The 27,159-nt window shown below is 45.4% G+C and overlaps 1 protein-coding gene across 4 annotated transcripts in view; it reads left to right on the top strand.

The window, feature by feature from the left end:
* The first annotated feature begins 656 nt into the window (after window positions 1-656).
* Window positions 657-27,159, top strand: part of TTLL4 (tubulin tyrosine ligase like 4) — a 171,920-nt gene continuing 145,417 nt past the window's right edge. Inside the window, exons 1-2 of one of the 4 annotated variants that reach the window (XM_030209261.1) lie at window positions 1,095-1,310; window positions 25,422-25,520. The gene's annotated coding sequence lies outside the window, so the exon portion shown is untranslated. Of the gene's footprint in view, window positions 719-1,094; window positions 1,311-25,421; window positions 25,521-27,159 lie in introns of those variants that run through there. The other 3 variants (XM_030209263.1, XM_030209264.1, XM_030209262.1) reach the window with 3 other exon arrangements.

Below are 27,159 nucleotides of genomic sequence, written 5' to 3'. Positions count from 1 at the left end.
CTATGTCTCCATTTGAAACATAAAGAAATTAAAACAATATATTTTTTAACTGGACATTTTTTTTAAATATGTTGAGAATGTAGAAGAACCTTTCTCCACTGACAAAAGTGATTTCGTAGAGAAAATCTAAAAACACTCTGCTTAGAGCTAGCTGTTTTAATGCCACTTAGAGGATAGTGATATAACTTAGTTTTTTTTTTTTTTTTAATGCCCATGACTGGAACAACCCTATAAGCAAAAGCAGGTTGGATTTTTTCCTCCTTGGTAATCGTACGACACTCCTCTATCCCAATGCTGTTATGTAAGTGCTAGCTCATAAGTGTTACCATACTTGGGACAGTTCACCAAACCCAGTGTGCTGGAAAGACACGGATCCATCAGTTATCCAGGCTGTGTGGACATTGCTGACAGCAAAAGGAGTGAATAATGGCGGTGGGGGGGGGGGGGGGGGGGACGTATGAAGCAAAGCAATGAATATAGGGAGAAGTGAAGCTGCACAACTGCTACCATGATGAGCTGTTCTAGTAGAACCCGGAAGTGGCTGGCGCGAGCGGTAGAAGAACGTGGCCGGCCGGCCGCCCCGCCCTCTCCGGCTGCGTAAACATCGGCGCATAGCGTGCGTGCGTAGGCACTGTGCGGTTGCTAGGGGCGCCGGGGGCTCCTCCTGCGGGCGGGGCGCGTCCTATAGCGAGGCGGGAAAGAGCCGGTCTCGCCGCCGGTAAGTTTTGGGAAGAAGAAGAAGGAGGGCGGGCTGGAGGGGGGGGGATTTGGTGTTCATTCGGTGACAGGGCAGAGCCGCTCGTCCCGGGCCAGAGTGAGAGTGTTTCCCAGCAGGAGAGGTTCCTTTCTGCCGAGCAGGCCGCGGCGCGCGCTCTCCCTCCCTTCTCTCCCACCACTGCATCTCGTAAGTGTCCGCGCGGCGGCGCGCGAGCGAGATTTACGCTTGTGCCGCGGCGCCGAGGTTTGTGGAGAGACGCCCCTCCCCCCCTCCCGGATCAGCAGCGCGTCACTCGGGCCCGCGTGATTGGAAGGGAGCGGCTGGCGCGCGTCATCTGCGCGTGTCTCTGACTCTTTCTTTCATTTGGCAGCTCCTGTACTGCAGCTCCTTCCGCCCTTTGGAAGTACAACACGAGTCTGATGGGATGTTCTTGCATAGAGAACCTTCAGAACAGACGTTGTACTGACTTTTATCTAATAAAAGTTTAAGGTATAACTTTTGAGGCTGTTTGCACGGGATTGCAGCAGGCATGACTTTGTCTACTTAAGATATTAAGTGTAAATATAGGTGGCTGAGAATTACCTGCATTTAGGTAAGAAAAGGAATGGAAAAAAAAACAGTGTATTTCAAGATCATCATCCTAATAAATTGAGATGTGAAAATTGTTATGGTAAATGTAGAAGGTTGCTAAAATTCTGGTTATTCACCAAACAGTTCTGAGATGTATTGCTGTATTGTAGTGTATCCACTTATTTGTTTATTTATTGATGTGAATTGGCTCTTTTCTAAACTGTCCTGAGCTGTGAGGTTGAGACGGTATAGAAAGAACTATTATGAATCTACTATTGCACATATTCATAAAGGTGGAAAGAAGAGCAAACGACAGCCAGCGTGGTTGAAGGGAGAAGTGAAAGTAGCGCTTTACAAATGATAAGTAGTAGTAGTAAATGGAGAAAAGACGGGCATATTTTCAAGCACTTAGACTTGCAGAGTTACCTAAGGCCCTGCTTACTAAGCCATGCTAGGAATGGAAAATGCTTACAAAACTTGAGCACCAAATAAGAATTAAGAGCCAAGGATAGTTTTCTTTAATTTATATATGTATTTTTAATACTTTAATTATGATATTTGAGCTTGTTTTGTTTTCAATAGGCATTTTCACATTTGTTGTGTGCTGTTTTTGCTGACACTTTCTAGTGCAGCTTGGTAAAAGGACCTCTAAATGTCTTCCGTTAAAAAAGAAAAAAATTAGTAGTCATTTTTGGGAGAACAGAAATGTAATGGAACACTTTATTTTCAAATCAAATATCCATTTTTTAAACTATTAAGTGCATTGTGAGCAAAATGAGATGATGTCTGACTTCAAGTAAATGGTCTTATCACGCCTTAACAGTTGTGAATAGAATGGAGAAAAAAAGGACCAAGCTAGGTCCCTATATTTGAGGGTGTCGTCGTCGATGATACGCTGAAACCTTCTGCTCAGTGTGCTGCTGCGGCTAGGAAAGCGAATAGAATGTTGGGTGTTATTAGGAAGGGTATGGAGTCCAGGTGTGCGGATGTTATAATGCCGTTGTATCGCTCCATGGTGCGACCGCACCTGGAGTATTGTGTTCAGTACTGGTCTCCGTATCTCAAAAAAGATATAGTAGAATTGGAAAAGGTACAGCGAAGGGCGACAAAAATGATAGTGGGGATGGGACGACTTTCCTATGAAGAGAGGCTGAGAAGGCTAGGGCTTTTCAGCTTGGAGAAGAGACGGCTGAGGGGAGATATGATAGAAGTGTATAAAATAATGAGTGGAATGGATCGGGTGGATGTGAAGCGACTGTTCACGCTATCCAAAAATACTAGGACTAGAGGGCATGAGTTGAAGCTACAGTGTGGTAAATTTAAAACGAATCGGAGAAAATTTTTCTTCACCCAACGTGTAATTAGACTCTGGAATTCGTTGCCGGAGAACGTGGTACGGGCGGTTAGCTTGACGGAGTTTAAAAAGGGGTTAGATAGATTCCTAAAGGACAAGTCCATAGACCGCTATTAAATGGACTTGGAAAAATTCCGCATTTTTAGGTATAACTTGTCTGGAATGTTTTTACGTTTGGGGAGCGTGCCAGGTGCCCTTGACCTGGATTGGCCACTGTCGGTGACAGGATGCTGGGCTAGATGGACCTTTGGTCTTTCCCAGTATGGCACTACTTATGTACTTATGTACTTAGATGTGTGACAGGACAGTGAATACATTTGTAGTCTGAAAACAGTTGTTTAGGAATATGTGAGGAAACCTCCCCTTTGAACTTGAAATGTTCAGACAGTTGTAACCTGGATGAATATATTCTGTTTTCATGTTCTGTGTGAGAATCCTGATTGATTGCAGTGGTCTGGCCTGGAAAATCATCTTCCCCACTGTCAGGTCCGTCTTTCCTCTCTGCAGTGTACTACTATGTGAAGGTTTATTTGTACCTTTCCCTTTCTGTTTTAATTCACTTGTCACATTTCCTTCATTGGCTCTTGTACATCATATTCATAGAGAAGAATGAATGTGGAGAGAACACATCTAGAATACAGCACTCATCTGTATAAGTGTCCTAGGACACGTGCAGACACTTTACTTTGTGGCATCTTTTAAGTTTTAATTTCTTATCTTTGTTAAATTTTCATTTCCTTTAGTTCTGCTGCACCAATCTACGTAAATAAGTTTTACCTCCCTTCTTGCCAGCAGATGGAGGTAGAGAAACTGATTTCTTCTAGTGACATAACGGGTAGTGAAGGCTGGTGCTGTCTGGAAAACTACATTATTTTCTTTACCTCCAGCAGATGGTAGGCTATGTGGGCAGGTGCAGCTGGTCCCTGGCCTAGCTCCCAGCAGTGCAAGCTGCAAGCTAAAGCTGGGCTCTGCAGCACCAAGTAATAGTCCACATCCACCTTCTTCCCCCAGTGCCCCTTGTAAATGTTTTAATTTACTTAGACTTCGCTAGCTCCCAGACCATTTTACACAGCCTGAGTACTAAGACACTCTACAAACAGAAGGATACTGGGACTCTGTAACTATGAGAAAGTAGTTCTCCAAAAGTTTTAGTTACCAAAAAATTAACACAATATCATCACAGAGCATTTCTGAGACATTCTTTTCTCAGATTGGGAGAGCAGAGCTCTGTGCCACACCAGGTGCCTTCACCATTTAGTATAGTACCCACCCCCCCCCCCCCCAATACCCTAGCTACCAGCCTTTAAATACATTTCTTCTACCATTGATCCCTATTAGCATTTCATTTTCTCACTGGCAATCTTTGCACATTATCAGCTAGTAACTTTTTAGACATCAACATCTTTGATTGCAATGACTTCATATGTTTCCAAGTTTCCCTTCAGCCCCCCTGGATGTTCTTATGACCTACTGTTATCTGCCTTTACCCAAAACATCTTTGCTCACAAGCTCTTGTTATTGTCTGTCCACCTGTTATTTTGAGAACAGATTCCGTCTTCCTCTGTCAGCTTCTCAGTTGCTTAATTCAGCATTTTGCTGCAGTGACATTATCTGAGTCAGACATGGTCTTTGATTTTTGGAGGCCTAGTTTTCAGCTCTAAGCCTGCTTTGACCTGGGTTTCACTGAAGGCAACTGATAGCATTTTTCTACACCCTTCAGGGGTACTTCACCCCCCCCCCCCCCCCGGTGCTGGGTAACTGCAAATAGTCCTGAAAAAGAGCCCACACTTAATAGCCGAGCAGGGGACTGTAGGGGACCAGTGAGTCCAGGCCAGGGTTTAGGTAGGTGCAGGCTTGTGCACAGTTGTCTGTAGTGTGATGGACTGTTTCTGACATTGAAAATAGCCGTGGGGGGGGGAGGGGGCCTTCTCCAGGAGGTGCCCAAGGCTGCCTCAGCAGCAGGACCAACAGTCCTGATGCCTTTGGTAGGATGGGCAGACATGTTAGTTCCTGCTGCAGTTGCTTTTCAACAGGAACAGTTTTGCCCCCCCCCCCCCCCCATTGGGGCTTTGGGGGGTGAGGACCTGTCACCCTTCATCTGCTCTGGGTTGGGTTCCCGACGCAGCCAGATTAATACTGGGGGCTGCAAGTGTTCCTACTGGTTAAGCAGACTTTGGCAACTGATGTTAGTTACCCTTTGCTGGAGGGGTCTCTTCTGGCTCTAGGGGCCATGTGGGGGGGGGGGGGGGGGCGGCAGCGTTCTTGGAGCCAATAGGTGCAGGAGTGATTGGGTGTTGGCAGGTGATTCCTTGACTTCTGGGGGTGGCCGGGAAGATGCAGGAGATCTCTTGGATTCCCATTCTTTGGAGGACTCTTGGTCAGACATTGAATTCCCCCTCCTCTAGAGGAGAAGTGCTCCCTGGTGATCCTCCTGTAGAGAGTTGCATGGGGACAGAAATCTAACCCATACCCGCCTGTTCCTGTGGGAATCTAACCCATCCCAGCCACTCCCTGTTGCAGGTAATTTCCATCCCAACTCCTGGCCTGCCCAGCCCTTTCTGTCCTGCAGTCATCTTGACCTCCCCCCTCCTCCGAGAAAGCCAGATTCTATAAGCAGTAAAAATACTAGTAAAAGTAACGTAAATCATTTTCTTTCATACTCTGCTAAGACAGCAGATGTACAGATCAGCACAGGATCCAAAGCAGTCCAAATTCCAAAACAATTAAAGTCAGAAACAACACAGTTTATTTCCAATCGTTAATCACTGTTAGGATTCACTTTTGGGTGTGAAAAGCAAAACCATGTACATGTAAGAACTGGATAAATTAATTAAAATAAAGTTTAAATCAAATGCCCTTAATATGTAATACTTGGTAGCAATAGTAGGTACATAAGTATTGCCATACTGGGATAGACCGAAGGTCCATTAAGCCCAGCATCCTGATTCCAACAGTGGCCAATCCAGGTCACAAGTACCTGGCAAGATCCCAAAAAAGTACAAAACATTTTATGCTGCTTATCCTAGAAATAAGTAGTTGATTTTCCCCAAGTCCATTTTAATAAATGGTTTATGGACTTTTCCTTTAGGAAGCCATCCAAAACTTTTTAAACCCCAGTAAGCCAACTGCTTTTACTGTGTTCTCTGGCAACAAATTCCAGAGTTTAATTACACATTGAGTGAAGAAAATTTTATCCAATTCGTTTTAAATTTACTACTTTGTAGTTTCATTGTGTGCCCCCTATTCCTAGTGATGGAGTATTCATATTCAAGTTAGTTCTTGTATACTGCTAATATCCCCTTTTCAGGGTTTAGTGCAGTTTACATTCTATGACCCTATTGAGTCTTGAAACAAGAATCCTTTTCATTGCATACAAGAATACCTCTCTTTTCCTTGCAATGAGACTATACAAACACTTACATTTTGGCTGTGAAGAGTCTTGGGCTCTATGATATCCCCAGCTCCCAGAACTAAGAGGTCCTGCAGAGGAGACGGGTAGATTTTATGGTTGGTTCCTGAACCTGATAAAGCACTGTTTACAGCAGCCAGATCAAGACAGAGCACTGCTCTTATAGTCATACCCAACATCACCCAAAGAGAAATGCCACAGAAAAATGGGTGGGGGATGGACACACACAAATATTATCAGAGATTGAGCAGGATGACAAATGCAATGCAGAAAAATCACCCAGCATAGAAGTGTAGATAATGTGAGCAAGAAATTTAAAATCTTACTACTAGGGCCGAATGTAGAAAATGATGATTTCTTTTCTGCCAATAGCTTGCACCTGCACCTTTTTCTACACAGCTAGCTAGGGAGAATAAGATGACAGTCAAAAGACACTAAATTCATGGCAGTCCCCATTCTCTGTAACTAGCTACAAAACTAAGCCTAGGGCAATGGCCACCTACAAAGGCCTGGGCAACTAGAAGGCAGTAACTGTGCAGACTGAAGGAAGGAGAACGCTGCTGGGATGATTGAGTGCTCTGGAATACATTCAGGTGCTGTATTCAATATTCATTCGCATCATTACAGAGATGTGTGTGTGTGGGGGAATATACATTTTGAGAAGAATGCAAAGAGCTGCAACAGAATGGACAACTGCCCAGGAAAAGGATCTAGGTGTCATCGTTGATGATGCGTTGAAACCCTCTGCTCAGTGTGCAGCGGCGGCTAAGAAAGCAAATAGAATGTTAGGAATTATTAGGAAAGGGATGGAAAACAAAACTGAGAATGTTATAATGCCTTTGTATTGCTCCATGCTGCGACCGCACCTTGAATACCATGTAGCCATTTACTATGAGAGACTATGATACAGGCTCCTCATCAGTCAAAAAACCTCCATTATAATGCAATATAATGATTCTTTCTTATGGTGTCTTATACAGTGGGGGAAATAAGTATTTGATCCCTTGCTGATTTTGTAAGTTTGCCCACTGACAAAGACATGAGCAGCCCATAATTGAAGGGTAGGTTATTGGTAACAGTGAGAGATAGCACATCACAAATTAAATCCGGAAAATCACATTGTGGAAAGTATATGAATTTATTTGCATTCTGCAGAGGGAAATAAGTATTTGATCCCTCTGGCAAACAAGACCTAATACTTGGTGGCAAAACCCTTGTTGGCAAGCACAGCGGTCAGACGTCTTCTGTAGTTGATGATGAGGTTTGCACAAATGTCAGGAGGAATTTTGGTCCACTCCTCTTTGCAGATCATCTCTAAATCATTAAGAGTTCTGGGCTGTCGCTTGGCAACTCGCAGCTTCAGCTCCCTCCATAAGTTTTCAATGGGATTAAGGTCTGGTGACTGGCTAGGCCACTCCATGACCCTAATGTGCTTCTTCCTGAGCCATTCCTTTGTTGCCTTGGCTGTATGTTTTGGGTCATTGTCGTGCTGGAAGACCCAGCCACGACCCATTTTTAAGGCCCTGGCGGAGGGAAGGAGGTTGTCACTCAGAATTGTACGGTACATGGCCCCATCCATTCTCCCATTGATGCGGTGAAGTAGTCCTGTGCCCTTAGCAGAGAAACACCCCCAAAACATAACATTTCCACCTCCATGCTTGACAGTGGGGACGGTGTTCTTTGGGTCATAGGCAGCATTTCTCTTCCTCCAAACACGGCGAGTTGAGTTCATGCCAAAGAGCTCAATTTTTGTCTCATCTGACCACAGCACCTTCTCCCAATCACTCTCGGCATCATCCAGGTGTTCACTGGCAAACTTCAGACGGGCCGTCACATGTGCCTTCCGGAGCAGGGGGACCTTGCGGGCACTGCAGGATTGCAATCCGTTATGTCGTAATGTGTTACCAATGGTTTTCGTGGTGACAGTGGTCCCAGCTGCCTTGAGATCATTGACAAGTTCCCCCCTTGTAGTTGTAGGCTGATTTCTAACCTTCCTCATGATCAAGGATACCCCACGAGGTGAGATTTTGCGTGGAGCCCCAGATCTTTGTCGATTGACAGTCATTTTGTACTTCTTCCATTTTCTTACTATGGCACCAACAGTTGTCTCCTTCTCGCCCAGCGTCTTACTGATGGTTTTGTAGCCCATTCCAGCCTTGTGCAGGTGTATGATCTTGTCCCTGACATCCTTAGACAGCTCCTTGCTCTTGGCCATTTTGTAGAGGTTAGAGTCTGACTGATTCACTGAGTCTGTGGACAGGTGTCTTTCATACAGGTGACCATTGCCGACAGCTGTCTGTCATGCAGGTAACGAGTTGATTTGGAGCATCTACCTGGTCTGTAGGGGCCAGATCTCTTACTGGTTGGTGGGGGATCAAATACTTATTTCCCTCTGCAGAATGCAAATAAATTCATATACTTTCCACAATGTGATTTTCCGGATTTAATTTGTGATGTGCTATCTCTCACTGCTACCAATAACCTACCCTTCAATTATGGGCTGCTCATGTCTTTGTCAGTGGGCAAACTTACAAAATCAGCAAGGGATCAAATACTTATTTCCCCCACTGTATATTCTCTATATAACCAAATCTGTAAAGATTAAATTACACCTATCTGGGCTGTAGCATCATCAAAAGGGTGTGCTCGACAGTAAGCTTCTGTTTCCCGAATTCTTCGTTGGGCGCTCTGCCCTTGATTGCTGAAAATGCCCTAGAACAAATATATATAAATGTTTACCTATTTGTGAGACTATATCTTTGAGAGATTATATAGGGTGGAAACAAACATATATGATTTTTTCTGCAATCCACAAAAGGAGCAAGTTCCCACATGCCATCTTTTTCTTTTGATGTAAGCGCAGGAAAAAAGTATATTCCTTGTCATCAGCAGCGGATGAATCCATTACGAATGGGTTGTATCCACCTACCAGCAGGGGGAGATAGAGAACACTGAAAACCATAGTGCCTCTAGGACGGCTAGCTCCATCTGCCTCTCAGTATTTCTCTATCTCCCAGCAGGGTTGGATGCAGCTTGTTCAGCTCCTTGAAGATTCTGCCTGGGGTGGCTCCTGTGCTTTTGCCAACGTGTAATTAGACTCTGGAATTCATTGCCGGAGAACGTGGTACGGGCGGTTAGCTTGACGGAGTTTAAAAAGGGGTTAGATAGATTCCTAAAGGACAAGTCCATAGACCGCTATTAAATGGACTGGAAAAATTCCTCATTTTTAGGTATAACTTGTCTGGAATGTTTTTACGTTTGGGGAGCGTGCCAGGTGCCCTTGACCTGGATTGGCCACTGTCGGTGACAGGATGCTGGGCTAGATGGACCTTTGGTCTTTCCCAGTATGGCACTACTTATGTACTTATGTACTTATGTACTTATGTTGCAGGGGTGTTGTGGCTAAGTGGAGCCCACTTTAAAGGCACATAGGTTCGCCCTTTCCCTGCCTTACCCTTCCCCCTGTGTGGATGCAGGCATATAGGTTTGCCCTTTCCCTGACTTTCCCACCCTCTTCTCCCTCTGGAGTACCTCTGTAGCTGTTTGCCTCCAACTTTCCTCACAGCGTTAAAAAAAAAAAATCGCGTTTTGACAGCACTGCTATTTCTGAGGCTTTTCCTGACTGTGCAGCGTGACCGGAGCTCGTGGACTCGGTCCTTTGAGGTAAGAGTGGTACTCAGCTCCTCCAGGGAGGGCCCGCAGACAGAGTTCCGATCGGGGTGATTTTGGCGCGAACCCGCCATTTTGAATTTTATTCCGCCGTTTTTTGGCAATGGCTGCTGAAGGAGTTGAGCGCTGTTCCCGTTGTGGCAAGTGCAGATCAGCAGTGGGGCTCTGTAAAACGTGCTGTTCAGATGGTAGAGCCAGTACGAGCATGGCGAGCGATGATTCTTCCCGCTCGATGGAGCTGGCAGCGGGCGCCATCTTGGAAGTGCCGTATGGCTCGACCCCCGCGGTTGCAGAGGAGTCTGAAAGCAGAGGGGCGCCTTGGGCCGAGGCTACCAGAGTAGCTCCATTCCCCGTGGCTTCTAATTTGGAGACGGGAGGTCAGGGTGAGTTTTTTTTTTTTTGTTTTCTCCCCGAGTTTGTGCTTATTTTACATAAAGCCTTCATGCTGAAAAGAGCTCTGCCGCAGGTGTCTGACACTGCTTTGCTACCTGGTCCCCCTCCGACTGATGATGGCCCGGGGCTGATGTCAGATGTGGATTCCCCTGAGCGTTGGATGCACGCTAAGCATAGATGGGTAAATTCCCCGTCGGAGAGTGGGCCCCCCCCCCGTGGTCGGGCTGTGGGGACTCTCAGGGATCTGGCAGGCCTTCGTTGTCTGAGGAGCCAGAGGAAGGTGCCGGTTTGCCACTGGATCTGGATGATCCCACTGCGGTTCGGATTTTCCACCGCGATGAGCTGCCAACACTTATTTCTGATGCCTTACAGGCCCTTTCTATTGATGATCCTGTTAAAGGCGAGGCCTCCTCTGGTAATCCGAGGATGGCGAGTACTAAGAAGCCTGCTCGAGCCTTTCCATTGCATGACTCCAAGAGCTTATTTCTGCTCAATGGGCTGACCCTGAGGGGCCCTTGAAAGTGGCCAGGGCGATGGGGCATATTTACCCTCTGAGTGAGGAGCACTTGGCCCGTTTTGGGATGCCTAAAGATGCCTTAGTCACGGCGGTGACAAAAAAGACCACCCTCCCAGTAGAGGGAGGGGTTGCCCTGAAGGACATTCAGGACTGGCGGCTGAAATCAGCGCTAAAACGGTCCGTTGAGATTTCGGGCCTAGCCTTAAGGGCGTCTGTTTGCAGTTCTTACGCTGCTCGAGCCTGCCTCTCTTGGTTACAACAGGCAGTGGAACAGCCTGTGGATGGTGCAGAGTCCCTCGCTGAGGTTTGACTGCGAATGGAGTCGGCCCTGTCATTTTTAGCTGACACCCTCTATGATCTGGTCAGAGCTTTGGCTAAACAGATGTCTGTGGCGGTGTCCGCCCGCCACCTTCTATGGCTACGGCATTGGGCGGCTGACATGGCCTCTAAGCAAAGGCTGGTGAAGTTGCCCTTTCGGGGCCTTTTCTTATTTGGAGAGGAGTTGGAGAAGATTGTTAAAGACCTGGGGGAATGCTAAACCCCAGAGGTTACCTGAGGATAGGCCGCGGCCTTCTTCCAAGGGTCAGGTGGTTCCCTCCTCCTCCAGATCTCGCTTCCGTGAAGCTCGAAGGTATCACCTGGGGCACTCTTCTGGGTTTACTCAACGTGCCTGTTTTCAGCAGAGGAACTCCTTTCGCTCGGACAAACGTTCCGCAGCGGCAGGCTCAAGGCCAGGAGTTCAGGGCCGTCCTCCACAATGATAGGACGCTGGTCCACTCCTCCTTTACAGCTGTAGGAGGACGCCTTTCCCTCTTTCTTGAGGAGTGGACCAAGATTACCTCAGATCAGTGGGTCCTGGACCTGATCAGAGAAGGTTACCGATTGGAATTCGGTGCCCCAGTGAGATACATGTTTGTGGAGTCCCGATGCGGCACTGCCGTCAAACGGGCGGCGGTAGAGGAGACCTTACAAGTCTTGTTGCACGTTAAAGTGGTGATCCCTGTGCCTCCCACCGAACACGGCTGCGGTCGTTACTCCATTTATTTTGTGGTGCCGTGAAAAGGCGGCTCTTATCGGCCCATTCTCGACTTAAAGAAAGTCAACGAGTCACTAAGAGTGTGGCATTTTCACATGGAAACCCTGCTTTCCGTCATTGCGGCGGTACAGCCAGGAGAATTCCTCACGTCTCTGGACCTAAAAGAAGCTTACTTGCACATTCCTATATGGCCCCCGCACCAACGGTTCCTCCAGTTTGCGGTGTTGGGAAATCATTTCCAGTTTCGGGCCTTGCCTTTTGGCCTCGCCACAGCTCCCCAAACCTTTTCCGAGGTAATGGTAGTAGCTGCCTTTCTTAGGCGAGTGGGTATCCGGGTTCATCCGTACCTCGACAACTGGCTCTTCAGAGTGGACTCTGCAGAAGAGAGTCGTCACGTAACAGCCAGAGTGGTCTCAGTACTGCAATCTCTGGGCTGGGTCATCAATATACCCAAATGTCACCTGACCCCCTCTCAATCTCTAGAATATTTGGGGGTCCGGTTCGACACGGCCTCGGGGTTTGTCTTTCTACCCGACCAAAGGCGGTGCAAGCTTCAGAATCAGGTCCGTCTGCTCCTGCGGATGCCTCGCCAGCGAGCTTGGGACTTTGTCCAGCTGTTGGGGGTTGATGACGGCCACCTTGGAAGTGATGCCATGGGTGAGAGTGCACATGAGACCTCTGCAGATTGCCCTGCTTCAACGATGGTCTCCTATGTCCCAGGATTATCAACGCAGACTCGCGTGGCTCCCTGCGGCCTGACTCAGTATGGAGTGGTGGCTCTCAGGCACCATGCTGTGGCGAGGAATGCCACTAGCTCTTCCCGATTGGTGCCTCGTGGTAACGGATGCCAGCCTGAAGGGCTGGGGAGCACATTGCCAGGGAAGCTATGCCCAGGGTCTGTGGACACCCGAGGAAACGGGGTGGTCCATCAATCGCTTTGAACTGAGAGCGATATTCCACGCTCTTCTGGCCTTTCACAAGACTCTGGAGGGACTGGCTGTTAGAGTGCTGTCGGACAACACGACAGCAGTGTCCTACATAAATCGTCAAGGTGGCACTTAGTGCCAAGCACTGGCCGCAGAGGCCACTCAGATATGCCACTGGGCCGAGCTACATCTGCAGCTTCTGTTAGCAGCTTACATAGCAGGTCAGAGCAACTTGCAAGCCGATTTTCTAAGCAGGTATCAAATCGACCCTGCGGAGTGGGAACTGGCAGATGAAGTGTTCCTTCAGATCTGTGCCAAATGGGGAACGCCCGTAGCGGATCTTATGGCCTTAAGCACAAATGCCAAAGTCCCGTCCTTTTTCAGCAGATGGAGAGATCTTCGCTCAGCGGGGTTGGATGCCTTGGCTCAACCCTGGCCTCCGGGCCTCCTGTATGTGTTCCCTTTTTGGCCCTTAATAATTATCTACCATTTCATAAAGGTTTAAAGATTTATCTTTTCAGGAAATTTTTTGATAAGTTACTTAATTTTGTTCTGTTTTCCTTATGTTCATTGTAACTTTAATGTTACTGTAAGCCACATTGAACTGAGACAAAGTTTTGAATAGTGTGGGATTTTGCTCATTCTCCCTGTCTCCTCAGCTCGAAACCTTGGGGTCATCTTTGATTTTTCTCTCTCCTTCTCTGCTCATATGCAGCAGATTGCCAAGACCTGTCGTTTCTTTCTTTACAACATCCGTAAAATCTGCCCCTTTCTTTCCGAGCACTCTACCAAAACCCTCATCCACACCCTTGTCACCTCTCGTTTAGACTACTGCAATCTGCTTCTTGCTGGCCTCCCACTTAGTCACCTCTCCCCCCTCCAGTCGGTTCAAAACTCTGCTGCCCGTCTCGTCTTCCGCCAGGGTCACTTTACTCATACTACCCCTCTCCTCAAGACCCTTCACTGGCTCCCTATCTGTTTTCGCATCCTGTTCAAACTTCTTCTACTAACCTATAAATGTACTCACTCTGCTGCTCCCCAGTATCTCTCCACACTCGTCCTTCCCTACACCCCTTCCCGTGCACTCCGCTCCATGGATAAATCCTTCTTATCTGTTCCCTTCTCCACTACTGCCAACTCCAGACTTCGCGCCTTCTGTCTCGCTGCACCCTACGCCTGGAATAAACTTCCTGAGACCCTACGTCTTGCCCCATCCTTGGCCACCTTTAAATCTAGACTGAAAGCCCACCTCTTTAACATTGCTTTTGACTCGTAACCACTTGTAACCACTCGCCTCCACCTACCCTCCTCTCTTCCTTCCCGTTCAAATTAATTGATTTGATTTGCTTACTTTATTTATTTTTTTGTCTATTAGATTGTAAGCTCTTTGAGCAGGGACTGTCTTTCTTCTATGTTTGTGCAGCACTGCGTACGCCTTGTAGCGCTATAGAAATGCTAAATAGTAGTAGTAGTAGTACAAGAATGAATAAATGAAAGGAAAGAATAACCCTGCTGGAAGACAGGTTTAGTCACTGTGTGGGAACATAAGAATAGCTGAACTTCATCAGACCAGTGGTCCATCTAGCCCAGTATACTGCTTCCAATAGTGGCCAAACCAGGTCGCTTGGCAGAATCCCAAAGAGTAGCAAGATTACATGCTACCAATCCCAGGGATAAGTAGTGGCTTTCCTCATCCTATATAATAATTTGCACCTCCAACGTTCTACGTCTGGATGCCTGGGTTTGTAACACACTTCCCCTTGGTCCGCCCTGGCAATGACGTCAGAGGGCGGATCAGTGGAAGGGAAGCCAGCACCAGCCAGCCACAGAACGTTGAAGTAGAGAATCACCCCCCCCCCCCCCCGTTCTCCCTCCGCGTTCCAGGCCCCTCTACCTCCCTCCCTCTCCTCCCCTCCGAGTTGCAGGACGCCCCTCCCTCCCTCCGAGTTCCATGCCCCCCCCCCCCCCCGCACCTCCCTCCCGCTCTTTCTCTCCCCTCCGAGTGCAAGCACGACCTGTTCTCCGCCTGGCCCTCGCCTTCCTGCGTGCCAGCTGTAATTTAAAAATTCTTATCTCGGGGTACGGCGTCAGCAGTGAAGGCGAGCGGTGCTTCAGACTGCCTTCCCTTCTGTCTCGGCTCTGCCTCTGGTCCTGCCCTTCCGGAAACAGGAAATTAGGGCGGGACCAGAGGCAGAGCCGAGACAGAAGGGAAGGCAGTCTGAAGTGCTATGCCTGCTTGACTTCACTGCTGCCGCCGGACTACGAGGTAACAAGTTTTAAATTACAGCCAGCACCTAGGAAGGCGAGGGCCAGGCGGAGGACAGGTCGTGCTTGCACTCGGAGGGGAGAAAGAGAGGGAGGGAGGCGTGGAGGTCTGGAACTCGGAGGAGAGGGGGGCCATGGAACTCGGAGGGTAGGGAGGGGGACGGTCCTGGAACTTGAAGGGGAGGGGGACAGTCCTGGAACTCGGAGGAGGAGGTAGGGAGGGAGGCGTGGAACCTTGCTAGCGCCCGTTACATTTCTGTCAGAAACAAGCCTCCTACTAGTGTCTTAATAGCAACTTGTCCAAACCATTTTTAAACCCAGATATACTAACTGCTGTTATCACTTCCTCTGGCATCGAATTCTACAGCATAACTATTGATTGACTGAAAAAAAAATATTTTATCCTGTTTATTTTAAAAGTATTAACATGTAATTTCATGGAGTGTCCCCTAGTGTTGGTACTTTTTTGAAAGAGTAACATAGTAGATGATGGCAGAAAAAGACCTGCACGGTCCATCCAGTCTGCCCAACAAGACAAACATATGTGTATACCTTACCTTGATTTGTACCTGCCTTATTCAGGGCACAGACCGTACAAGTCTGCCCAGCAGTACTTCCCGCCTCTCAACCACCAGTCCCGCCTCCCATCACCGGCTCTGGCACAGACCGTATAAGTCTGCCCTCCACTATTGTCGCCTCCCAACCACCAACCCCTCTTCCCCCCCCCCCCCTGCTCCGTCACCCAATTTTGGCTAAGCTTCTGAGGATCCATTCCTTCTGAACAGGATTCCTTTATGCATATCCCACGCATGTTTGAATTCCGTTACTGTTTTCATCACCAGCTCCCACGGGAGGGCATTCCAGCATCCACCACCCTCTCTGTGAAAAAATACTTCCTGACATCTTTCCTGAGGCTACCTCCCTTCAGCCTCATTTCATGTCCTCTCGTTCTACCGCCTTCCCATCTCCGGAAAAGATTTGTTTGCGGATTAATACCTTTCAAATATTTGAACGTCTGTACCATATCACCCCTGTTCCTCCTTTCCTCCAGGGTATACATGTTCAGGTCAGCAAGTCTCTCTTCATACGTCTTGGAACGCAAATCCCATACCATTCTCGTAGCTTTTCTTTGCACCACTTCCATTTTTTAACATCCTTCGCAAGGTACGGCCTCCAAAACTGAACACAATACTCCAGGTGGGGCCTCACCAACGACTTGTACAAGGGCATCACCACTTCCTTTCTTCTGCTGATCATACCTCTCTCTATACAGCCTAGCAACCTTCTCGCTAGGGCCACCGCCTTGTCACACTGTTTCGTCGCCTTCAGATCCTTGGATACTATCACACCAAGATCCCTCTCCCCCTCAGTACCTATCAGACTCTCACCGCCTAACACATAAGTCTCTCTTGGGTTTCTACTCCCTAAGTGCATCACTTTGCATTTCTTTGCATTGAATTTTAATTGCCAAACCTTAGACCATTCTAGCTTCCTCAGATCCTTTTTCATGCTTTCCACTCCCTTCTGGGTGTCCACTCTGTTGCAAATCTTAGTATCATCCGCAAATAGGCAAACTTTACCTTCTAACCCTACGGCAATGCCACTCACAAATATATTGAACAGAATTGGCCCCAGCACCGATAACTGAGGCATTCCACTACTCACCTTTCCCTCCTCCGAGCGAACTCCATTTACCACTACCCTCTGTCTTCTGTCCGTCAACCAGTTCCTAATCCAGTTCACCACTTTGGGACCTATCTTCAGCCCATCGAGTAAACTATTGATTTGTGTTTACCCATTCTGCTCCACTCCAAAAGGCAGAGCTCCGAAGTCTTAATGTGTGTTTGAGACGATGGTGTAGGGATGAGAGATTTAGATTTATTAGGAACTGGGCAACATTCTGGGAAATGGGGGAGACTGTTCTGAAAGCATAGGCCCCACCTTAAGCGGGATGGAACCAGGCTGCTGGTATTAACTTTTAAAAAGTAGATAGAGCAGTTTTTAAACTAGAATGGGGGGGAAGCTGACAACTGCCCAGGAACGCATGGTTCAGTATGGCCTATCCTCTAATGATACTATTGAAACAAGACATTTGGTGAATTCCAGTAGAAAGGTTTAAACAATTTTTATTTTATTTTTATTTTATTATCTCATTTATACCCCACATTTTCCCAACAGCATCAGGCTCAATGTGGCTTACAGCGCACCGCAAAGGCAGACGCTAGTGCAGTAAAATCAAGCTAATACAACATAAAACCCACATGAGAAATAATGGGAAGATGGGGAAGGGACGGAAGGAGGAGGGAAGGGTGGATGTGTCCAAAATTGTCGATAGATTGATGTGTATGCTGAAAGTAAGCCAGGTGTGCTTAATAAGAGAGCAGGATGAAGGATGCACATTATCCCGTTCAACTTCTAAGCAGCTTGTAGATGCAAGGAAAAATCACAATCTGAAGTGCCTGTATACAAATGCTAGAAGCTTAAATAAGATAGAGTAAGAGCATATAGCACTAAATGATGAGGTAGATATAATAGGCACCTCAGAGACTTAGTGGAAAGAGGACAATCAATGGGACACCTTTAACAGGGTACAAATTGTATCGCAATGATAGGATCAAATTGGAGGGGGGGTTAGGCTATATGTTAAAGAGGGAATTGAGTCAAATAAAATAAACATTCCACATGAAACAAATAGTAGCATGGAATCATTAATGGATAGAAATTCCATGTGTGAAGGGAAGGAGTATTCTTGTAGGGCTGTACTACTGTTGCCAGGACAGAATGAACAGACAAATGAAGAAATGTTTACAGAGATTAGGAAAGCTGGCAAAATGGGCAATGCCTACAATAATGGGTGATAAATGTTATATCAGGGAGTGCCAAGAAGATAAAATTTCTAGATGCAATAAACGATTTCTTGGAGGAGCTGGTCCAGCAACCGATGAGGGGGAGCCATTTTGGATCTGGTCCTTGGTGGCATGCAGGGCATAGTGCGACAGGTGGCGATGTTGAGTACCCTGGGAAACAGTGAGCATAACATGATCAAATTTGAACTACTATCTGGGATGAACCCGTAAAGGAAATCTATTGTAGCAGCATTTAATGTTTGAAAGGGCGACTATAATAAAATGAGGAATATGGTTAAAAAGAAACTAAAAGGATCAGCTGCAAAGGTTAGGGCAATAATTCAGGCATGGATGTTATTGAAAAATACCATCTTGGAAGCCCAGTCCAGATGTAATCCACATATTTGCAAAGGTGGAAAGAAGAGAAAATGTCAGCTAGCATGGTTAAAAGTTGAAGTAAAAGAGGCTATTACAGCCAGAAGATTGTCCCTCAAAGAATGGAAAAAGGATCCAAATGAAGACAATAAGAAACAACATAAGCACTGGCAAGTCGGATGCAAAACACTGATAAAGAAGGCTAAAAGAGAATATGAAAAGAAACTTGCTGCAGAGGCACTCACAGTAACAACTTTTTCAGGTACATCAGAAGCAGAAAGCCTGTGAGGGAATCTGTGGGACTGTTAGATCACGAAGGAGCGAAAGGGATGCTCGGGGAGCACAAGCCCATAGCGGAGAAACTGAATTAATTCTTTGCTTCTGTCTTTACGGAAGAAGATGTAAGAGATCTGCCTGAACTGGTTTTCAAGGGTGATGATGTGGAGGACCTGAAAGCAATCTTGGTGAACCTGGAAGATGTACTGAGCCAAATTGACAAATTAAAAGAGTAGTAAATCACCTCGACCAGATGGCATATATCCAAGGGTACTCAAAGAACTCAAGCATGAAATTGCAGATCTGCTGTTAGTAGTATGTAATCTTTCATTAAAATTGTCTGTAGTACCTGAAATTTGGAGGGTGGCCAATGTGATGCCGATTTTTAAAAAGGGTTTTAGGGTGATCCAGGAAATTGTAGAGTGGTAAGCCTGACGTTGGTGCCGGGCAAAATAGTGGAAACTATTATAAAGAATAAAATTACAGAACATATAGACAAACATGGTTTAATGGGACAGAATCAGCATGGGTTCAGCCGAGGGTAGTCTTGCCTCACCAACTTGCTTCATTTCTTTGGAGGCGTGAATAAACAAACATGTGAATAAAGGAGAGCCGGTTGATGTAGTGTATCTAGATTTTCAGAAAGCTTTTGATAAAGTTCCTCATGAGAGACTCCTGAGAAAATTAGAGTCGTGGGATAGGAGACAAGGTTCTGGTGTAGATTAGGAATTGGTTATTGGACGGAAAATAGAGGGTAGGGGTGAATGTTCATTCCTCTCAATGGAGTAGGGTGAACAGTGTAGTGCCACAGGGATCTGTACCGGGACCGGTACTATTCAACATATTTATAAATGATATGGAAATCAGAGCGACGAGTGAGGTGATCAAATTTGCAGATGATACAAAACTATTCAAGGTTGTTAAAACATGTGTGGACTGTGAAATATTGCAGGAAGACTGGGCATCCAAATGGCAGATGAAATTAAATGTGGACAAATGCAAAGTGATGCATATTGGAAAGAATAATCCGAATCATAGCTTCCTGATGCTAGGGTCCACCTTGGGGGTCAGCGCTCAAGAGAAAGATCTGGGTGTCGTTGTAAATAATACGCTGAAATCTGCTCAATGTGCAGCAGCGGCCAAAAAGCAAACAGGATTCTAGGAATTATTGTGAAAGGGATGGTGAATAAGACCAAAAATACTATGATGCCCTTGTAGCGCTCCATGGTGCGTCTGCACCTTGAGTATTGTGTTCAGTTCTGGTTGCTGTATGTCAAAAAAGATATAGCGGAATTAGAAAAGGTTCAAAGAAAAATGACAGAAATGATAAAGGGGATGCAACTGCTCTCATATGAGGAAATGCTAAAGAGGTTAGGACTCTTCAGCTTGGAAAAGAGTCAGATGAGGGGAGATATGATTGAGGTCTATAAAATCCTGAGTGGTGTAGAATGAGTTGAAGTAAATCGACTTTTTTTACTCGTTCCGAAAGTTCAAAGGCTAGGGGACACTCGAGGAGGTTACATGGCAATATTTTTAAAACAAATAAGAGGAAATATTTCTTCACGCAACCCTGGCGAGTTCCTATGGAATTCAAAAACCCTAATAAAAGCCAGTGGAGAAGTATGCAAAGCCTGAATCCACACCCTTAACTGGGGTCCTAGCCCCATCTTGTCTAAAACTTTAAACAGAAAAGGCCAGGAGACCTTGTCATAGGTCTTCTCTGCATCCACCGAAAACAAAATCAAATCCTGATGCAGCCTCTTATCCCGATCCATAAGATTAAGAACCCTGAACAAGTTATCTCCAGTCTGCCAACCCTTCACAAACTTGGACTGGTCTGAATGAACCAGCCTGGGCAACCAGGTCATTAACTGCTCTGCTGATGTCCGAGTAAAGATTTTGGTATCCACCCCTGGAAGCGAAATGGGGTGGTATGATGCATAAAGAGTATCATCCTTTCCTCCTTTTGGCACCTCAGCTAATCGCATAATATATTGTAGTCGATCCCTTACTTCTAGCGAATTATAAAGCATCAACATTGGATGGATAAAATGATCCTGAAAAGGTTTATAGACAACTTAACAGTAAAACTATCCAATCTGGAAGTTTTCTCTAGCCTCATAGTCCAAAGAGCTTGTTGAAGCTCAATACCAGTGATAGACCGATCTAGATGCTCCTGATCCTTGATATCCACTTGCGGCAGCTTATTTGGATTCCTGCCTTGCTCGGGGTATACAGCTCTTCATAGTATTCCACAAATTGCTTTCTGATAGTCTGTCTCTCCCATCCCCTGTTTTGATGTGCAAAATATTATTCTGCAACCTCCTTGTCTTCAGTTTGTGGGCCAACAACCTACTAGCCTTATTAAACTCAAAAGAATGCTGCTGCAATACCCGAAGATTATAGTGAAGGTCCTCAACTTCTCTATCCCGGAGCCTCCTATGAACCTCTTCTAACTGTGCCTATAAATTCTTCCTACCTGGATATTGTTTATGAGCAACCTCTAAGTGCTGCAAGGTGGTGTGCAACACCTGAAGCTCTGCCATTTGTCCACTTCTTAAAGAAGAAGTTATGGATATCAACTTCCCCCTCATAGTAACCTTCATACCCTCCCAAAACCTTTCAGGTGACATCCCAGATGTGCTATTAAAGCAATCAAATTCTTCCAAGCATGTATGCACCTGCTAAACAACGTGGGAGTCATAAAGGTAAGCTATCTTTAAGCTGCTAATACAATTGACCTGAGGTTTTCGCATGTTCAAGCAAGTCTACCTAAACTATAGCATGGTCCGACCACTTTATAATCTCAATCTTAGAGCCTGCTACTTGCCTGTAAGAGCCCCTTGTTCACAAAAATAGTCAATATGAGAGTATGACTGATGGACAGAGGAGAAATAGGTATAATCTCTCAGTGGTGGGTGGCCCCCACCTCTAGGTATGCACCAGGTTGAGAGAAACTACAAAGCTGTGCAACTGTTGTCTATCCTTTTTGCTATACTCCACCCAGGGACCATATTATCAAACCCTGAGACACAAGTCAAAATCCCCTCCCACAATCTGATGACCTTCCTGATTACTGTAAATCATATCAGTATGCTCCTTCAAAAACTCCCTTGATTTTCATTGGGACCTAAAGATTAACAAGGGTATACTTAACTCCATTCACCAGCACAACAGAAAGCAACCCTGCAGATCCTGTGTAATCCGAGGACCTTCCTGTCTGACCCCTGGCAAATAAATACCCCACCTGCATTTTAGTGAAGCATGAAGTAGAAGCACAAAAATCTTTTGAAAAATGAGTATCATACACATAACACTCGTGCTTTTTAAGAAGACGAGTCTCCTGCAGGAAACAAATAACCCCCTTCACTCTCATTAGTTCCTTAAACAGCATAGATCTCTTAAAGGGGGAATTAAGGCCCCTAACATTGTGTTCAGTGTGTGTTCACTATTAAGGCATGCTGTAGTAACATGTTTATCTCTTTTAAATGCTGTTATTCTTTCCTTTTTTTTACTTGGAGTTCTTTTATATTGATACTTTTTTGTATTTTGTTTTTGTTGTGTTATTGTAAACCGCTTTGACCTTGTTTGAAGTAACAGCGATATATCAAGTCTGAATAAACATAAGTGATCACCTTCAAGGCATAAGGAATCTGTTACTGGAAGGAGATAGCAAGTCCTCACCACATACCCAACTATCCATACCTCCTACTCCCACCAATGTCCCTGTAAGAAATCATAAGATTTCCCGCCAGATAGGAAGCAATCTTCTGAGCAGCCCCATCCCCCAACAACAATCATACCGCCCCAACCCCTTCACATATCCTAATCCCCCACACACACACACACAGCACACCCCCATAGAACAAGACTAACATACAGAACCCTCCCACTTCTCACACCCAGCCACACAAAACAGTTCAGAAAGGAAAAACTGCAATCCTCTCCCACAAAAAACAACAAATGTTCAAATATTCAAAAATCCAAGCATAACTTTTTGTGAAGCCTTGTGTCCATTCCAGCTTAGAGGCACTGTCATACTGGCACCTGCTCCTATCCACCTTTTGCCACCAGAAGCTAGCCAATTTCTGGTGAACATCCAACTGCTCGGCATTCAAAAGTGGTGTAGGTGGGAAGTCCACACCCTCTCTTTTAGGCAGATCCATCATGTCCTTCATAATAGTTATCTTTTTGTGGACCCCGTTTACAGTGACCACCACCCCAAAGGAAAGGTCCATTTATATCTCCTCTGAGCCCATTGCATCGCTTGAGTAACCTCTTTCAAAGCCTTCGTGCCCTAGTACAGTGCCACCCCTGCATTCCTGCCAGGAATGAGACCCGTCTCTCTTGCCTTGTGCATCAGCCACTCCTTATTTGCAAAACAAGGGAATCCACCACAATGTCCTGTGGCTTGTCCGCAATTCGTGGTCCCAATGACCTGTGAACTCGCTCAGTTGGATATGCTGGGGGCTCATCAGATAATAACTAGGCCACAACTCCTGAACAACTTTCAGAGCACTGTTAAAGTCCGCAGACTTGGGTATGCCTCTTAACAGCACGTTATCCTCCGGGATCTACTCTCGATGTCGTCCATCTTAGTCACAGTCACAAGCTCCTAGTGTTCAGCTCATAGCACCTCCAATCCTGTCTGAAGCTCCAATACTGTGTTGTCATAGCTATTCATATGGTGTCCACCCCATTGAGGCATATCCATCTCCGACAGATCTGCCTTACGTTCTTGTATAGCATCCTGATATTGATCAGAACTGACCCAAATTCATCCTTCAAACTCCACCATCCATGCTTGCAGATCAGCCTTTGTGGCGCTTCGACCGCCATGGGCGCGCTGCTATCTGTCCACAGGCTGTTGTTCCCAGCACAAACACCATTGCCCTCTTCCTCAGTCTGGCCTGCACCATGTGGGCCTTTATTCAGCAGTCGTTTGCCTGTACGTTCAGCTAGCTTCCCTTCCTCCAGTTTCCGCTGAGATGTCATCACCCATATCAGAGCAACACTGTGAGAGGTAAAAGGTACCACCAAAGCAGCTATTCCAGGGATTTTTTCCAGGGTGATGATGGAGCGCACCTTAAGTGTCCATCTTAGCTCACTGATGTCACTTCCTTCCCCTAGTTTTTTATAAAATTTATACCCTACACCATCTACAATTCTGGGCTGTTTACAAAGAGACATCCATAATTTTCACACAAAATGCAAAATAAAACCATCATGTTAACTAAATATACAAACAAATCATTACCTATGACATTACACAGTAGCATAACTTGCGGAATAAAAATGCCTTTGCTTCCTGGAAAAGGAGACTCAATTGTGCATTGCGTACAACATATTACATAGTAGCAAAAGCTTGCTGAATAAAAATGCCTTTAATTGCTTCCTGAAAGGGAGAATCAATTGTGCATGACGCAAGTGCTGTGGCAAAATCCTATATAATAATTCTCACCTCCAACAGGATTGCTTGGAACCGTGCCTGCCGGAAGTGGTCTGCTAGGCAGGCACGCACTGACCTCAGTGACAGACAATTTGGCAAAGCAAAACCAATCTGAGTGCTGGCCATTAGGACCAGGGTAGATAGGAGAGTTTTAAAAGACTGAAGGAAACGAAAGTGTTAAACTGGAGAAGGGGGGGGGGGGAGTTGTGAATGACTGAAAGACATGCAAATTTGGGACAGGAAAACAATCTCAATGCTGCCCATTAGCACACAGGGTACATAGGACAGTTTTAAAAGACTGAAGGAACCAAAAGTGTTGGGGGGGGGGGGGCAAGTTCTGAATGAATGAAAGAAATGAAAATTACGACAGGAACACAATCTGATGCCGGGCATTTGTACACAGGGTAGATAGGACACTTTTTTAAAAAATAAGGACGTGAAAGTATTACATCTTGGGGGAGGGGTGAGGAGGAAAGAGGTGGAGTATCCGGATACTGGGCGTTAGGGGCCACGGGGTACATAGACTTTGAAAGCCCAAAGTGTGAGAAGGAGGAGGAAAAGGAGGGGAGGGAACGGGATGAGGGGCATTAGGAACAGGGGAGGGGGCCCTGTCACACACTCTCATTCTCACACACACACTGTCACACAGACAGTCTCACTCTGTCACACACCCGCACATTCACTCTGGCTCGCTCTCATCTCAAACATACACACTCCCAGGAAAACCTTGCTAGCGCCCGTTTCATTCGTCCAGAAATGGGCCTTTTTTACTAGTTATTCCATAATTTAGGTGCTGCAGTCATAAAAATCTTCTCCCTATACATGTCTCACTTGACGAAATGATGGTACCTCGAGCAATTTTGATTACGAGATCTCGTAGTGCGAGTAGGAGTATAAACTTTCAAAGAACTAGCTAAACAGGCTGGAGAGTGATCAAACAATAATTTGAACATCAACAAGACAACTTTAAATTGATCCGCCAAGTTAATTGACAGCCAGTGTAACTTTTCAGATAAGGTGAGGTGTGAAAATTGTGAACAACCCACAATCACCAAGCTGTGGCATTCTGTAACCACTTGCAATTCTTTCTTTGTGCTGCGTGGGTTATTCTTCGACATCGCTTTTTTTCATTTCCATAGATAATTGCTACTCCTTTGTCTGTGATGTACTCCATTGCGGGCATCTCCTCACACAGTGAAATCACTGCACATCAGAAGAGTCTCAGCCTTATTTATTTATTTATTTTTATTGTAAATGACATTGGCCGAGTATGGTATTTTGCTGCCATATATTATGGTTTTTACCAACACTGTGAACATGAGCACCACTGCTTGGGTATTTGAATACTGTGGTATGTGATACTCTTTAAGGGTGAATTGCTTGGAACTACTTTTTCTCTGTCTCCATTCTGCTGATTGATGGATAATAACTCACTTGTTCTGGACTGGTCTGATAGGACTAAAGGAAAAAGTTATCAAAATAAACTTTTTTTTAGCACTGGTCTAGGGTTTACACTGTATATTTCAAGTTAGTTTGGTATCCAGAAGTATGTAATGTTATTGAATGCTTTCTAATGTTCAGTCCATTTTATACTGAGGTTGATTTATTTTTCTTACAGCAGGCCATGATGGTTCCGTATGTTCCTTTTATCACCATGATATTAGAGTCTCTGTGCTAACATTCTATCTGCATGTATCCCTGTCAACAGCTTGCAGATTTAGGTAAAGCAAGTTATGGGTTAGTTGCTTTATGGATTTCCTGAGTCTCTGAAAGGATGTGTGTTCTTGATGTCAGCCGTTGTTTAATTAGTTCTGGCTGTCTGATCATTTGACTTTGCAATCTTACTCAAAATTTGGGTACTCCGTAGGGCCAGCTTGGGTTCTTTTTCTAGTTTTTGCTCATTTCTGCTCTTGTTGTTTGATTTTCCTAATTATTATATGCCTCTTTTGCATTTAATGTATTTGCGCATCATTAAAAAAGGAGAGAGAGCTGGATTTAGAAAAGGTTTGAACAAGTTCCTGGAGGAAAAGTCCATAGTCTGTTATTGAGACAGACCTGGAGAAGCAACTGCTTGCCCTGGGATTGGTAGCATGGAATGTTGCCACGGTTTGGGTTTCTGCCAGGTACTTGTGACCTGGCTTGGCCATTGTTGGAAAGAGGAGATTGGGCTAGATGGACCATTGGTCTGACCCAGTATGGCTACTCTTAGGTTCTAAATGCTGTATCAAAACATTTAAAAAAAATGCTAAGCCACAGTCTGATGTTTTAGCAATTCTTTTCCTTTCTCAAGGGAACAATTAAGAGAGCATGACATTGCCAATTAAAAAAAACACTACAAAGAAATTCTTCTGTATTAAGTTGGTTGAGTGAAAATAAAAATGACAATGTAGAATTATAATAAAAAAAATTAATGTATGATTTTTGAAAAGCAAATGAATTGTAGATATAAAAAATTTAGGCTGCAGTGAATACTTGTTTCCATTTTGTGCTCATGCAGCATCTGGAGGTTTTAATGTGGAGTTGGGAAAATCCACCCGTTTTTCCTGGGATAAGCAGCATAAAATCTGTTTTATCTTTTTGGGATCTTGCCAGGTACTTGTGTTCTGGATTGGCTACTAATGGGAAGCAGGATATTGGGCTTGATGGACTTTTGGACTGTCCCAGTATGACAGTGCTTGTGTTCTTGTGGACTATTTGATTGTGGTTTTTAAGGATGAATACTGGAACTCAAGTGTGCACTTCACAAGCGTGACACACAGTATTACGCTGTTTGGGAAGCGCTGATCTTGTTTTCAAATTGATTTTCCTTCTGTGATTATTTAATGGTGCAGAGAGTAGTGTGAATGATCATTTGGGGGGGGGGGGGTAATTACTAAGGTGTGGTAAGTCAGGCTTTTGCTGCACCTTAATTTTTTGTGGGAGTGGTATTCACAGAAGAGCGGGACGGGTGATTGTATCTGAACTTAAGGTGGCCAAACAGGTAGTAAAAGCGATGCTCAAAGCCAGCAGGTAGTAAAGGCGATGCTCAAAGCCAGCAGAATGCTCAGATGCATAAGTTGAGGGATGACCAGCTGTAAAAAAAAGAGGTGATGGTGATCTCTAGTTGCTACTGCCCTTGCAGGTGCCAGGTTCAAAATGGCACTGGTGACCCCTATGTGGAGAGTGATGATGAAAAACCGAACATGCTAAACAAATACTTCTGTTCTATGTTCACGTAAAAAAAATCTTGGAGAGGACCACGATTGGCTGGTAAAGGTACATATAAAAATGGAGTGGATATTGCGCCGTTCACAGAAGAATGTGTTTTATGAACAACTTGAAAAATTGAAGGTGGACAAAACCATGGGACCAGATGA

The sequence above is a fragment of the Microcaecilia unicolor genome, chromosome 7, assembly GCF_901765095.1.
Source record: "Microcaecilia unicolor chromosome 7, aMicUni1.1, whole genome shotgun sequence".
Classification (NCBI taxonomy): Eukaryota; Metazoa; Chordata; class Amphibia; order Gymnophiona; family Siphonopidae; genus Microcaecilia; species Microcaecilia unicolor.
Note: the sequence above shows the minus strand (reverse complement) of the source record. Positions and strands in the feature narration are given on the sequence as shown.